General features: G+C 36.1%; 1 protein-coding gene across 1 annotated transcript in view; it reads left to right on the top strand.

Annotated features, from left to right (window-relative positions):
- Window positions 1-12,027, top strand: part of CSMD1 (CUB and Sushi multiple domains 1) — a 2,028,797-nt gene that overhangs the window by 17,855 nt on the left and 1,998,915 nt on the right. The gene's annotated exons all lie outside the window — the stretch shown is intronic.

Below are 12,027 nucleotides of genomic sequence, written 5' to 3' on the forward strand. Positions count from 1 at the left end.
AATGTACAATCATGTAGCCATAGAATGAGTGAAAAAAAGGAATCTATGTCAATGCTTATTTGTTATACAACAAAACTGTAAAATTTTGACGAGGGTCTTTTCCTGAAGAACTGTACATAGTGAACTGCCCTGACTCTCTGCTGATTTTTCTTAAAATAATTTTCTTGTGGCGGGCATCTTCCTTCAGCATCTAATGATGTAGATATTGTATATATAGAATCTTCTAAAGTTATGTCAAAAACTTTAAATATATCCAGATTCCAAATATGCATATTGGAGATAATCAAGGGAACCTTTTTAATACTGCAGCTAAATGTCCACTACCAAGTTAAGCGCTCTAGACTCGGCTCCGTGACATAAAACCCTGTCCAGACAGGGTGATCCAAAACTTCTTTTTGCCTTGGATTGTTTCATTTTAAATCATTACTCTTTTTAAAATTGATTTTCCCTTTTACCTCAGGAAATAGACTTTGGAGAAAAACAGTTTCTACAAGCCAGGTTGATTGTGTTGGATTTCTCATGTTGATAAGTAAGGAATAAGGGATGCTCTGGGCTGCCATGTTCAGTTCAGAAGAAGCCAAGGCATTCCATAGAACCTCAAGTTTCTCTTTTAAATTTCCGGGTGAATAAAAAGTAAATAAATGCATATGCAACAAGCCTATCCCCATGAAGGGTGCTGGTCCCAGGGCAGGTAAATTTGCAATGTTATTCTTGGACAGAGCTCACCTGGAGTCCTTTGGAGGAGCTGTTGAGGTACAACATTAGCGAAGATGTTGTCCATCTCATAGTTGATTAGAGAGACTTTTTGATTCCTCACTATATCAGGAAGGAATAAACTCTGTGGGTTTCAGGAGTTATCAGTAGTTTCTATGATTTTATACTGGTTCCCCAAGTAACACATACTACGGAAGCACTAGAAAGAGTTCTAGAACCCGAATTGGGAAAAGTAATGCTTCAATAGAAGCAAATCATATTTTCAGTGCAAGTAAATTTCACATATATTATTGAAATTAATTCAAATATCGAATTAACTTTATTGAGTATCACCTATAAGTCAAGTCCTGTGCTAGTTGCAGTGGGTCCAAAGTGAATGAGGTAAAGCTCCTGCCCTCAAGCATTTTACACTCAAGTAAGGGTGATATTTTTTCTCAATAATATAAGAATAATAAAAAAGGACTAAAAACAATAAAGTGCTACCTGATATTGGAGCTTCAAAGAAATAATACATATTTCTTAGTACGCTGTTACATTTAATAACTCCAAGATAACATGAGTTCCTTTTGATTGCTCAAGCATTCTGGCTAATTTAGATATATTGCACTGTTTTGCCTTCTTTGTGACATCTTTGAAAAGATGTAAAATATGAAATGATAGAATCAAGTCACACAGAAAATCCACATGGTTTAAATATTTTTTTTTTAAGTTTCAGGTGTAGAATTTACTGATTCATCAGTTACATCAATCAGCCAATGCTTATCACAAGTGCACTCCTTAACCCCCATCCCCTATTTCCCCCATCCCTCCCACCCACCTCTCCTCTAGGAACCATCAATGTGTTCTCTGTAGTTAAGAGTCTGATTCTTGGTTTGTCTCTCTCTCTCTTCTATTTTCCCCAGGATTTTGTTTTTGAAAATGACAGCCACACTAGTGAGTTAACCACACAGTATTTACAAGACTACCCTCTAACAATGAATGTCAGTACCTTCATTCATTGAACAAACATTTATGCCATTTCATTTTGTTCCAGATATGTGGAAGAAAAATCCAGGAGATAGAGTGAGTAATAAAACAATACATAGCTCCTGATTTCATGGTGCTCATCATGTAGACAGCTAGAGAACATGTTTGTGATCATGCAATCTCAGAAACCAAATTCCCTACCTAATGCAGAGGTTCTTTGTTCAGAGTCCTTGAAAGAAAGTCAACCATTTCTCTTTGAGTCTTGTTCCAGGTTTTATGATTCCCTGGAGGGGGAACATCTCTATCTCCATGTAGTAACCCCGGGTTTCCGTTCCTATAAGTTGTGCATGTGTGCCTCATTTGTGCCTGAAGGAACAGCAGGTAATAATGTAACTCCTTCTTCTTCTTTTTTTTTTTTTTCTTAGATTTTATTTATTTGGCAGAGAGAGAGAGAGCAAGTACACAAGTAGGGAGGGTGGCAGGCAGAGGCAGAGGGAGAAGAAGCAGGTTCTCCACTGAGCAGAGAGCCTGACACTGGGCTGGATCCCAGGACCCTGGGATCATGACCTGAGAGGAAGGCAGATGCTTAAAGACTGAGCCACCCAGGAGCCCCTCTGATTTTGTTTTTTAAACAAAAACCCAAAGCAATCACCTTTTCTTTGTCACAGAGTCAGTGTTGTAAGTTAAATGGCATTTGTCAGGCTATATATTTATAACATTTTATTTAAATCTTTTTAATTATATATTTAAATGAAATAGGAACACAAATTTTCTATCATTTCATAAAGTGGAGTTATTTTTAGCACCAAAATCAAAGCCATTAGTATTTATTGTTCACATCGTGTGTTGCCCAAAGTTATCAAGATTAACCTTACATTTTTTAAAAGATCTTTTTATCACATAAGAATAGGATTATAGGGGAAGTCCTAAATGATTTGCTACATTTTGTTCATATAGAGCATCTTTCAAGAATTATGTTTGTAAAGTTGATGAAGATAAAAGTTACAATAAAATTAGCAATAAGAATCAATACCTTTTGTTCTTTTTGTTTGTTTGTTTGTTTTTGTGTCTTTTTGTTCCAGCTGCTTTAGCACTCATTGCCTTGCATGGTTTGCTTCTCCCCACTTGACAGACCGGGGCACTGAGGATCAGAAAGATTCACAATCTACCCAATTCCCAAACTGAATGAATGGCAGAAGCAGGAATAAGATTCATGTCTGTAGCCCAGTTCTGCCACTGCACCATGCCTCAAATAATAATGTAGGACAGTTCCTTCTCAACTTTTATAGCATTTTGACATATAATTATTTTTATATTAATTTTATGCAAGACCGAACAACATTGTCATTTCTATCTTCTATTATTGAGCATTAAATTGCCTTTAGATTTTCAGATATTGAAGAGATAATGTATGTACCATGTAAAACCTAGTAAATATCTAAAATATGCAGCATGTTATGTACTGCCATCCAGTTTTGACCATAATATGATTAAAAATTAAGCCTTCAATTTAGTAGCTATTTAAGCCCTCTTCCTTTTGGCATGTTCAGAATAGCATAATACCCTACTTGTTTAAACAGAGAAATCCAATTGCTATCTGAAAAATATTTTTAAATTAGACTATGTTCAAACTCTAGATAGAAACCTCATTTTCTTCTGCTCCACTAAAAAACTGAAATAATAGATTATAGGTCCACAGTATGGATGAGAAAAGGTACCATCATAGACCAGAAGCTTCCCCATGACTCCTGATATTACAGACACACCTAGACATCAATGGGTTCAGATTAGAAAACCATGTTTCATAATATAATCCTATAAGTACTTTAATAAACTGCAGATTTTTGAGATTAAAGGTGAACTGGGTCATTTTGAAATAAAAAGAGCATCACTTACTAGAGGTTTGCTTTCTGCCTGAGGAGAGAGATAGAGAGATGATAGATTGATTGATAGGTAGAGGTTTGTTTTTCTTCTACCTCACTGGAGGGGTGGATCAATTAATGGATAGATAATGGATAGATAGACAAATAGATATAGATTTGCTTTCCTCTTAACTCACTGAAGTGATGGATAGATGATACATAGAAAGATAAATTTTCTATAAACTGGCTCCGAACTATGACATGTGCTAACCTGATGTATGAGTATCTTCCATCTCATCCTATTTGGGCTACAGTAGAGAAAGAAGACACTATACCAAGAGCCATGATATTTAGTAATTACTTATGTAAAATATTTTTCATTAGGAAATTCCTAAACGTCTCTTACAAAACATTAACTTGGTGAGCATTTTGTGTTTTGTACAAATCACTGATAAAGATATGACTAGAAAGACCAACATACAAACACAAACTCCCATGATAAAGGATGTAATAGGGCATATCTATAGTGACCTTGGATACCAAAACAGGAACTAGCAGGTCAAAAAATTGGGCAAAGCTTTACATAAATGGTAGTATTCAGGACGAATTTTGAAAAATGAATAATGGTTTCCCAGGAGAAGTGATATCCTTGGTTTCAAACAACACTAGGTAAGAATGTGCAGAGTCGTGGATGTTCATGAGCCATGGTAAGAAGGGCAGGGTGCTTGGGTGTGGGAGCAAGTGGTGGTTGAGATTCCAGAGTTGGGGGCTTTTTGTACATCACTGGGTAGTGTGGAATCCATCCTACCAGTTGGGGAATGGGAGAAAGGATGAGCTAGCTGCCAGGGATTTTTAAGTGAGGGGGAGATATGATCAGGTTTGTTGCAGAAACAAGCCAACAGATTATTGCACCTGGGATAGGCAAATATTTGAAAGCTGAGATCCCTAAGTCTTTTAGGCTGGGCCCAGTTGTTAAGGTTATGTTGGAAATCAGCATTCAGAGAGGTAAGAGAAGTTGGTTTGCTTAAAGAGAACCAGTGTAGGATAAGGCAGGGAACATCAGACCATCACTGGCCTTTGAAAATCTGGGATCCTCTTTCTGGCATGATGGGTAACAGAAACTCAGGTGCTGTCTTTAACCCACGCTTCTGACAAGGTACAGCATCAGACATGAATAGGCAGCAAAAGGTTTGTGGGGGCAAGGAAGAATACTGGGCTGAAAATGGATTTGGGGGCGGTTGGGGGGAGAATGAAAGGTAAAGTCAGTCATTCATTCTCCTTATAAAGAACTGGATCAATATGGACCACAGTCATAGAAATTACTTCCTAGGAGTTCACGTGAAAGTACATTTTTGAATATTGCATTTCCTGATATTACATTCTATGGAATGTAAAACTTGTACTTATATAATCTTATTTCAGAAATATGACATTTGTATTTTTCCTGCTTTATGAAGATCATTTCTCCTTTTTCATATTTGAATTGAAATTCATCATGAAACAAATTATTTTTCTCAGCTAACCTATGAACCTAATTTGGCTGGTTTGGTTTATTTGTCAGATTCAATTATACAAAACGATGCCATTTTGACACTCTGGCCATGTTATATCTGTCTCCCTATCGTCTTTATGTAACGAAAAAAATGCACCATTTTCAATTAATTTGGAAAGTTGAGCACTCCACTCTCACATCTGCAGTACTTACCATAGGCATATGCATGTCTTTTGAGATGTGATACTGTTATCTCATTATTTAGACTTTCCTTTTATATCTTTAGTCTGACCACCTTACCTCATTCACCACTTCTTTAGGGACGTGATGGTGTTAACAAGAGAAAACTCATCACTGATGTACTAATTCTACATCCCTGAAATGTTTGCAGCCTGATTAACATTTGAGTAAGAGTAAGAGTATCCAGGCTTCATGCTCCTTGAAACTAGAGAATGAAATCATTTCAGGTCTGACTATAGATCTCAAGTACAGATACCATTATATATTAAGCTCTGTCAGAATTAGAACTATTTAATAGGGTATTTCAAATTGCTAGGGGGAAAAAGCATTGTCTTAAGATTTAGATACAATGATGGAATAATTTCATGAGAGAGTGTATATAAAGATATGAAGTATCTAGTGTATTCCCTGGCATGATTTAGGCATACCATTAGGCATAAAATAATAACATTTTAGTAGAGCTTATTTATCAATATGTGTTATAGTCACAATGGCTTTATCATGATGAAGATTATTATTTTGTTCTCAGAAGAGCTGAATAATCTTATGACTAATTGTTTGGTGGAGGAAAATGTAAGGATGACTGAAAAGGCTTAAGGAAACAAAATAATTGATATAAACTCAATTCAAGTATGTTTCAGCCTTGATTTTTCCCTTACTGCTGTGCTGTCTCTGCAAACAAATTAGAAGTAAAAAGTCTCAGTCTTTAAAATTATTCTCTGAATATGAAGTCTTTTTCTTCAATTGATTCCTGAAATTTTTTTGAAGACACATTTATCTGCTCAATTATTCCCAATCAATGACAAATTGAACTAGCCATTACCCTCTGGAGAAAACGGTGATGTCTGGTCACTTTCTCTCCATGCAATAGCATCAGAAGTACAAAATGACATAAAGTAAAATAGCAATTTGTAAAAGGCAAAAATTCTCAAAGGAATTTGCAGCACTAGGTTGCCAATGCTTCCGTCACTTGAGGTGGTATTTTTAACCGTGCTTGTGAATAAGGGAAAGATGCTTTTATATAATAAATTCAGTAACTTGAAGGGTATGTTGACAGTGTACCATAAATTCCTTGGATTTTTACAGCTTAAGAATAACTGAGTTATTTTTAATCAAGACACATGTTAAATTCAATTCTATAGTTCCTTTTCCTCCCCCCGCCAAATAAAAATTATTAGAAGGATGATTTCTGGGAACTTAATGATAATTTTTTGCTAAAAATATTTTTGCTTTTCTACAATCCTTATGTTTCTACAGAGTGCACACATGTCTAGTTCTGTCAGTTGCAAAAATATTTAACACGTCTCTGTGGCATGCACTTAATCAACTTCCCTAGGATAGGTACTGGGGGTCAGGGTTTTGGGTATCCATAGTCCCTGTGGGAGCCTTGGGGTATGTTCCATTGGGGTCTAGAAATGAGAGTTAATTTTCACTAGCTTAATAGGTTAACTTGGTCCCCAAATACCAGAAAATAGTTTGGAACCCTTCAATTCTAATTTTGGTAACAGTCACTGGTATTCAGTTAGAAAGATTTGAAATATCCCAAAGTGTCCAGTGATTTACATTCCAGACATAATAATCATGGTAAATTATGTTCACAAGCACTTAAGAATCGTTCTCAAATTGCATGTAGGTCCTGATTCAAATTTTCTTTATACCTGTAAACATATATGTCCTCTCTACTTTGATGTGTTTGTACCATAGTAAATGGGTGAATGAATACCTTTTGTCCTCAATATCTGTGAAAGCTTTTAAAGGAGATTTAAATTCCGGCATTTTTCTTTCCTGTATACCTATTCATATTTCACTAGAAAAATTTAAAAATACGTTCACTTCTGTTATGTTATTTGAGCATCCCAACAAACTTCTAGCAGAACTTAGATCATGTTTACATTCCATTTATACAGCAGGAAGTGAAATTCAGTAAAGGGGAACAAACCAATTCTCTCATTTGTAAATGAAAACAGAACAAGAGAAAACAATAGGGTCTCAAAGAAGTTAAAGGGCTTCACAAGGACACAAGTGTGGTGAGGCAGGGGCAGCCATTCTTCTCTGAATGTTCAGCTTTTCCTCTCAAGCAAGTCATCTATATGATTGCCAAAATAAACCTACTGGGTGACTAACCAACACGGTTAGAGCGGTGGGTCTTATTTGGATTGTTTCAAATAGATTCGACTTTGGTTGAAATGATATGTGGGAAGCACTTGTAACTAACTATGCCTGACACCCACTAGGCATTTGGTAAATCTTAGCCAATTATTGTCAATGGTAGCTTCATTTAACTTGAAATGTTTTTGAAATCCTTATTTCAGACACCCTTCATATGTTTTTCTAAGTCAGATTCATAGCTCATGATTTTCTGTCTGTTATATAAAAAATATTTGCAGGAATGCATATTCACATTCTTATTTATTTGCCTACAATAGATGTTTTTGAGGGCATTGGAATATAATTGATTTCTTTTTAAAAGTAAAGCAAGATGCATATTGCGGAAGACAGTTTATGAGGTGAAGAAATCATTCAAAGCAAAACGAATCAGTAGATGACAAATAGCAAAGTGCAAAGAAGGACTGAGATTAATTTGTCAAGGGCTAATGTGCTCGAAATCCCTGGTCCCCAAATTCCACTCCACAATAATAAAATACAGTTGGAGCAGCTGTCTCTGCTATTAAACTAAAGTCATCGGTGGGTGTGTAACCGATGTAAGGGTGTAATAAAGAACATTTTCATTCACTAAACAGATGTTTGTGTGATCAAAAGACAAATTTTCATTTTTCACCTTAGCTTAGGGGCCACAGTAGAATTTCTAGGACCTGGAGATTGGAGGTCTTGGAAGATTTTAAATAATGTCAGAAAGATGTCTTTCTGGAAAATCCTACACACCTTAGAACAATTAATTAGTTAATGATGATTCTTTATGCTGTGCCACTTGCTACCTATTGATTCATTTTGCTCTGTATTTATTTTTCCCTTTTCTCAAATCTGCATCTTGGGCCCTAAATCTTTGGAAGGAATGAGAAGATTCAGAGAAGACTAGGCCACTTGAGAAAATAAAGAGCAAAACAAAATAACCAACCCAGAAACCAGGAAATGGGTTGTCAGATCTACCTACCTATCAAGATAATAATACATTAATGGGGTGGGCTCAGTCGTTGGGCATCTGCCTTCAGCTCAGGTCATGGTCCCAGGGTCCTGGGATGGAGCCCCGCATCGGGCTCCCTGCTCGGTGGGGAGCCTGCTTCTCCCTCTCCCACTCCTGTTACTTGTGTTCCTGCTCTCGCTGTGTCTCTCTGTCAAATAAATAAATAAAATCTTTAAAAAAATAATAATACATTTGTGTTCTTCATATATGTCACTTGGATTTGGCAGTCTATAAATTATAGAGCAGTCAGTGTGAACTCACTCATTCTTTTAATTCCAGAAAGTTTAGAGTATAAGCCATTTCATATGAATTGGAAAGTGGAGATACTTCTCTAAGCTTCTGATAGGTATGTCCCACTGGGTGGCAATGGCCATAATTAGTGGCAAAATCAATAATTTGATTGTTTATCATTTGGAGATTGCCATGAAAAATCACGTTTTGTTAAGTGAGCAAAACATGTTTACCTGAACGTTAATATTACAAGGTCAAAAATTGCTTTTAGATACTTCTGGCTACACAAAGCAGTTTCAATGTGAACACACACTAGATGTGTCAACTCCCACCTAAGACCCCTAAATTACAGTGTATAAATTGTATAGTAAATAATAAAATGTATAAACTCACAGAAACAAATAGAATAAGATAGGTCAAACAATAAGGTTGGTAGATACATTTCTGGAGAAAGTGAAGGAATTGTGGCTGTTTTTTTTTTTTTTTAAGATTTTATTTATTTATTTGAGAGAGAGAATGAGAGATAGAGAGCACGAGAGGGAAGAGGGTCAGAGGGAGAAGCAGACTCCCTGCTGAGCAAGGAGCCCGATGTGGGACTCGATCCCGGGACTCCAGGATCATGACCTGAGCCGAAGGCAGTTGCTTAATCAACTGAGCCACCCAGGCGCCCTGAATTGTGGCTGGTTTAGCAAAATATATAGAAGGCGATGAAGAGCCTGCAGGAGGGGACCCTCGTGGGTTTCATTAGCTGGGGGCCCAGATGCTGTGGAATGCAGGGGTGAGGTAGGAGCTTGGTTGAAAATTTGTATCTGGAGTGGCTAGATTCTCAGACCGTCTTCCCTTCCTCTTCCATGCAAAAACACAAGACACATTCTGCCTGGCATCCCTCACCCTGCCCTTCATCCCAAGAATGTGGAGGTTCATTTTCCAGAAGGACTATATGGCAGTGTCTCTGGATTTGGGGACATTAAGAACAGTGGAGGACTAACCACTGAGAAGATCAGGTGAAATTCTTTATAACAAATAGTGGAACACTTTGTCCTTTGCCTCTGCCCTACTTCTCAAACATTGGCAACCACCATTTCTATCTTCCACCATTATTGACTGCTGATCATTTTTCCCTCTCCCCCCTGTACCTCTCTCCACCCACCCAGGGCAGGAGACTGGAGGACTCTTCTCTCAATAAATTGGATTGATGGCAGCAAAATGACTTACAAATACTGGCATTGGGTGCTTTATCAAAAACCCATCTGGGTATGCCAGAATCCTACAGTCAACTCATCAGACATTAGTCTCTACTTGCAGCGAGCTGAAAAAGAAATTAACGTTTATATTGTTCTGTGTTTCACTGGATATTTGTAAAAGACTCCAACACGAAAACCTAAAAACTAAAACAAATATAACCAATAAAAGAGAAGACAACAAATATAATGGAGCAAACTGAAGAAAAACTTCTAAAATGATCATTAATCCCAGTAGCAAAGAGAACTCTTGTATTCATGCAGCAAGAACTGGATATAATAAAAATGAATGATCAGAAATAAGAAAAAGTTAATGACAACTACAAATACTGTTACTGAATAAGGCAATCAATAGATTAGAAAATGAAAGTCAAAGAAATTCCCCAGATGGTAAATAGATAGTGGAAATTTGAAGTAAAACCAAGAGATGGACAACAGGAAATAACAGGAAATTAGCAGACTAGTCATATTACTCAAATATTACAAAAGAAAAATCTCAGAACTAAGTGATATAAGTTACTAGATTGAAAATGTTATCTAAATTAAGAAAAAAAAGTCCCAGCCAAGTAAAACTTACAAAACAAAAACAAAAATAAGAGAAAGATATTATATATGTTTCTGGAAAAAAATAGGGCAGATAGAAGAGTTTGGGAATCATAGGAGCACCAGATTTTTTAGAGCAATGCTGAAAACACTACATGGCAATGAACAATGCCTTCAAATTCTCTGAGGAAATGATTTTCAGACTAGCTAAACCAACTCCCACATATTAGAGTTGAATAACGTTACAAGAGGATATGTTCAGTGTATTAAGGAGAAACACCAGAAGAAGATGTTTCAAGAAATCGAAGAACCTTTGAGAGGAGTGAGGTGCCATTGTTCATTGTGCAGAATGCTAAGGGACCAATTATTCAAGGTTGGAAGAGTTTTTCAGGAGATGCTAAGAGTGATGTCTTGAGTGGAAACCTATAACTGATCTGTTATTGGAGGCGTTTGATGACATTGAAAGTAATATTTTGAAGATTTTACAGAGCTGCTGAAGTGTTAGGAAAATGCACTAAGTCCATAGAAGAGTATGCACTCAAAAGATAGGACATATATTCACAAAATTTAAAAAGCGGTATAAGAAAGTAATTATTGTAAGCTCCTTGGGTTTATAAAAGATAAACACTGAATTTTAATTTTACCAAAAATATTATTTACTAATATTTACAAAAATATTAGTTACAGTTTTGGAGGATGAGAAGAGAGAAAAACTTCTGTAAGATAGTTAAATGTCTAGCCATCATGTTAGGGAGTCAATATGTAATGTTGGCTGGGAACATTATTGAAAAATATATAGTTAGATCTGAAGAAACAGATAAATGAATTATTAATAGCTGTATTTCAGGGTTTGAGGTGCCTTTTAAGATAAGCTTTTATTATTCTATAACCTATAGGTTGCTACAAACATATTCAGTTGAGAAAATATTTTTGTCATTTTACAATGCATGATCATCCAGTCTTGCTTCTATATGAGAAACTTATATACATTGAGATAAAAATTTTATTTTTAGGAAACTCATGGACTAAACCAATCGGTAACTTATGTGTATATATATTTCCACTTTTCTATTTATTCTGTATGAAGATAGCAGGATATCTTGCTGTATATAAGCACTTAACTATACTTTGTTCTTGTTCCTCAAAGTTCAGCTTAGACTGGCACTTTTCTCTTGTGACTCTTCATCCCCAGTACACACTGGTTGAAAGTCGTTTTCAACTGTGGGAAAGAAAATGTGAGTTAGAAAGACTGCCAACTCCATCAAATTTACATTTTCACGGTGAGATCTCTTTGTTCTGTTCTAATTAAAATGGCAGAATATTAAACACATGTCCAATAAATGTTAAGTTTCAGCTGACCCATCCTTCCGCTGCCCTTTATGCATAGATTGTTTAAATTCCATCCTTGGAGTGAAAGAGATCAAACTTTCCTAAGTGAGACAACGATCTTTAGAAAAAAAAAATTGAAGAAGAGTTTTGGGGGCCTAATGAACTTCAGAAATACTAAATATAATATATCCCTCCAAAATCATTATTTGACAAATATTTTTAGGGTTCCCACTGTGACTAAGTGCTATTCCGGATAATGAGGATGGA

The sequence above is a fragment of the Zalophus californianus genome, chromosome 2, assembly GCF_009762305.2.
Source record: "Zalophus californianus isolate mZalCal1 chromosome 2, mZalCal1.pri.v2, whole genome shotgun sequence".
Taxonomy (NCBI): Eukaryota; Metazoa; Chordata; class Mammalia; order Carnivora; family Otariidae; genus Zalophus; species Zalophus californianus.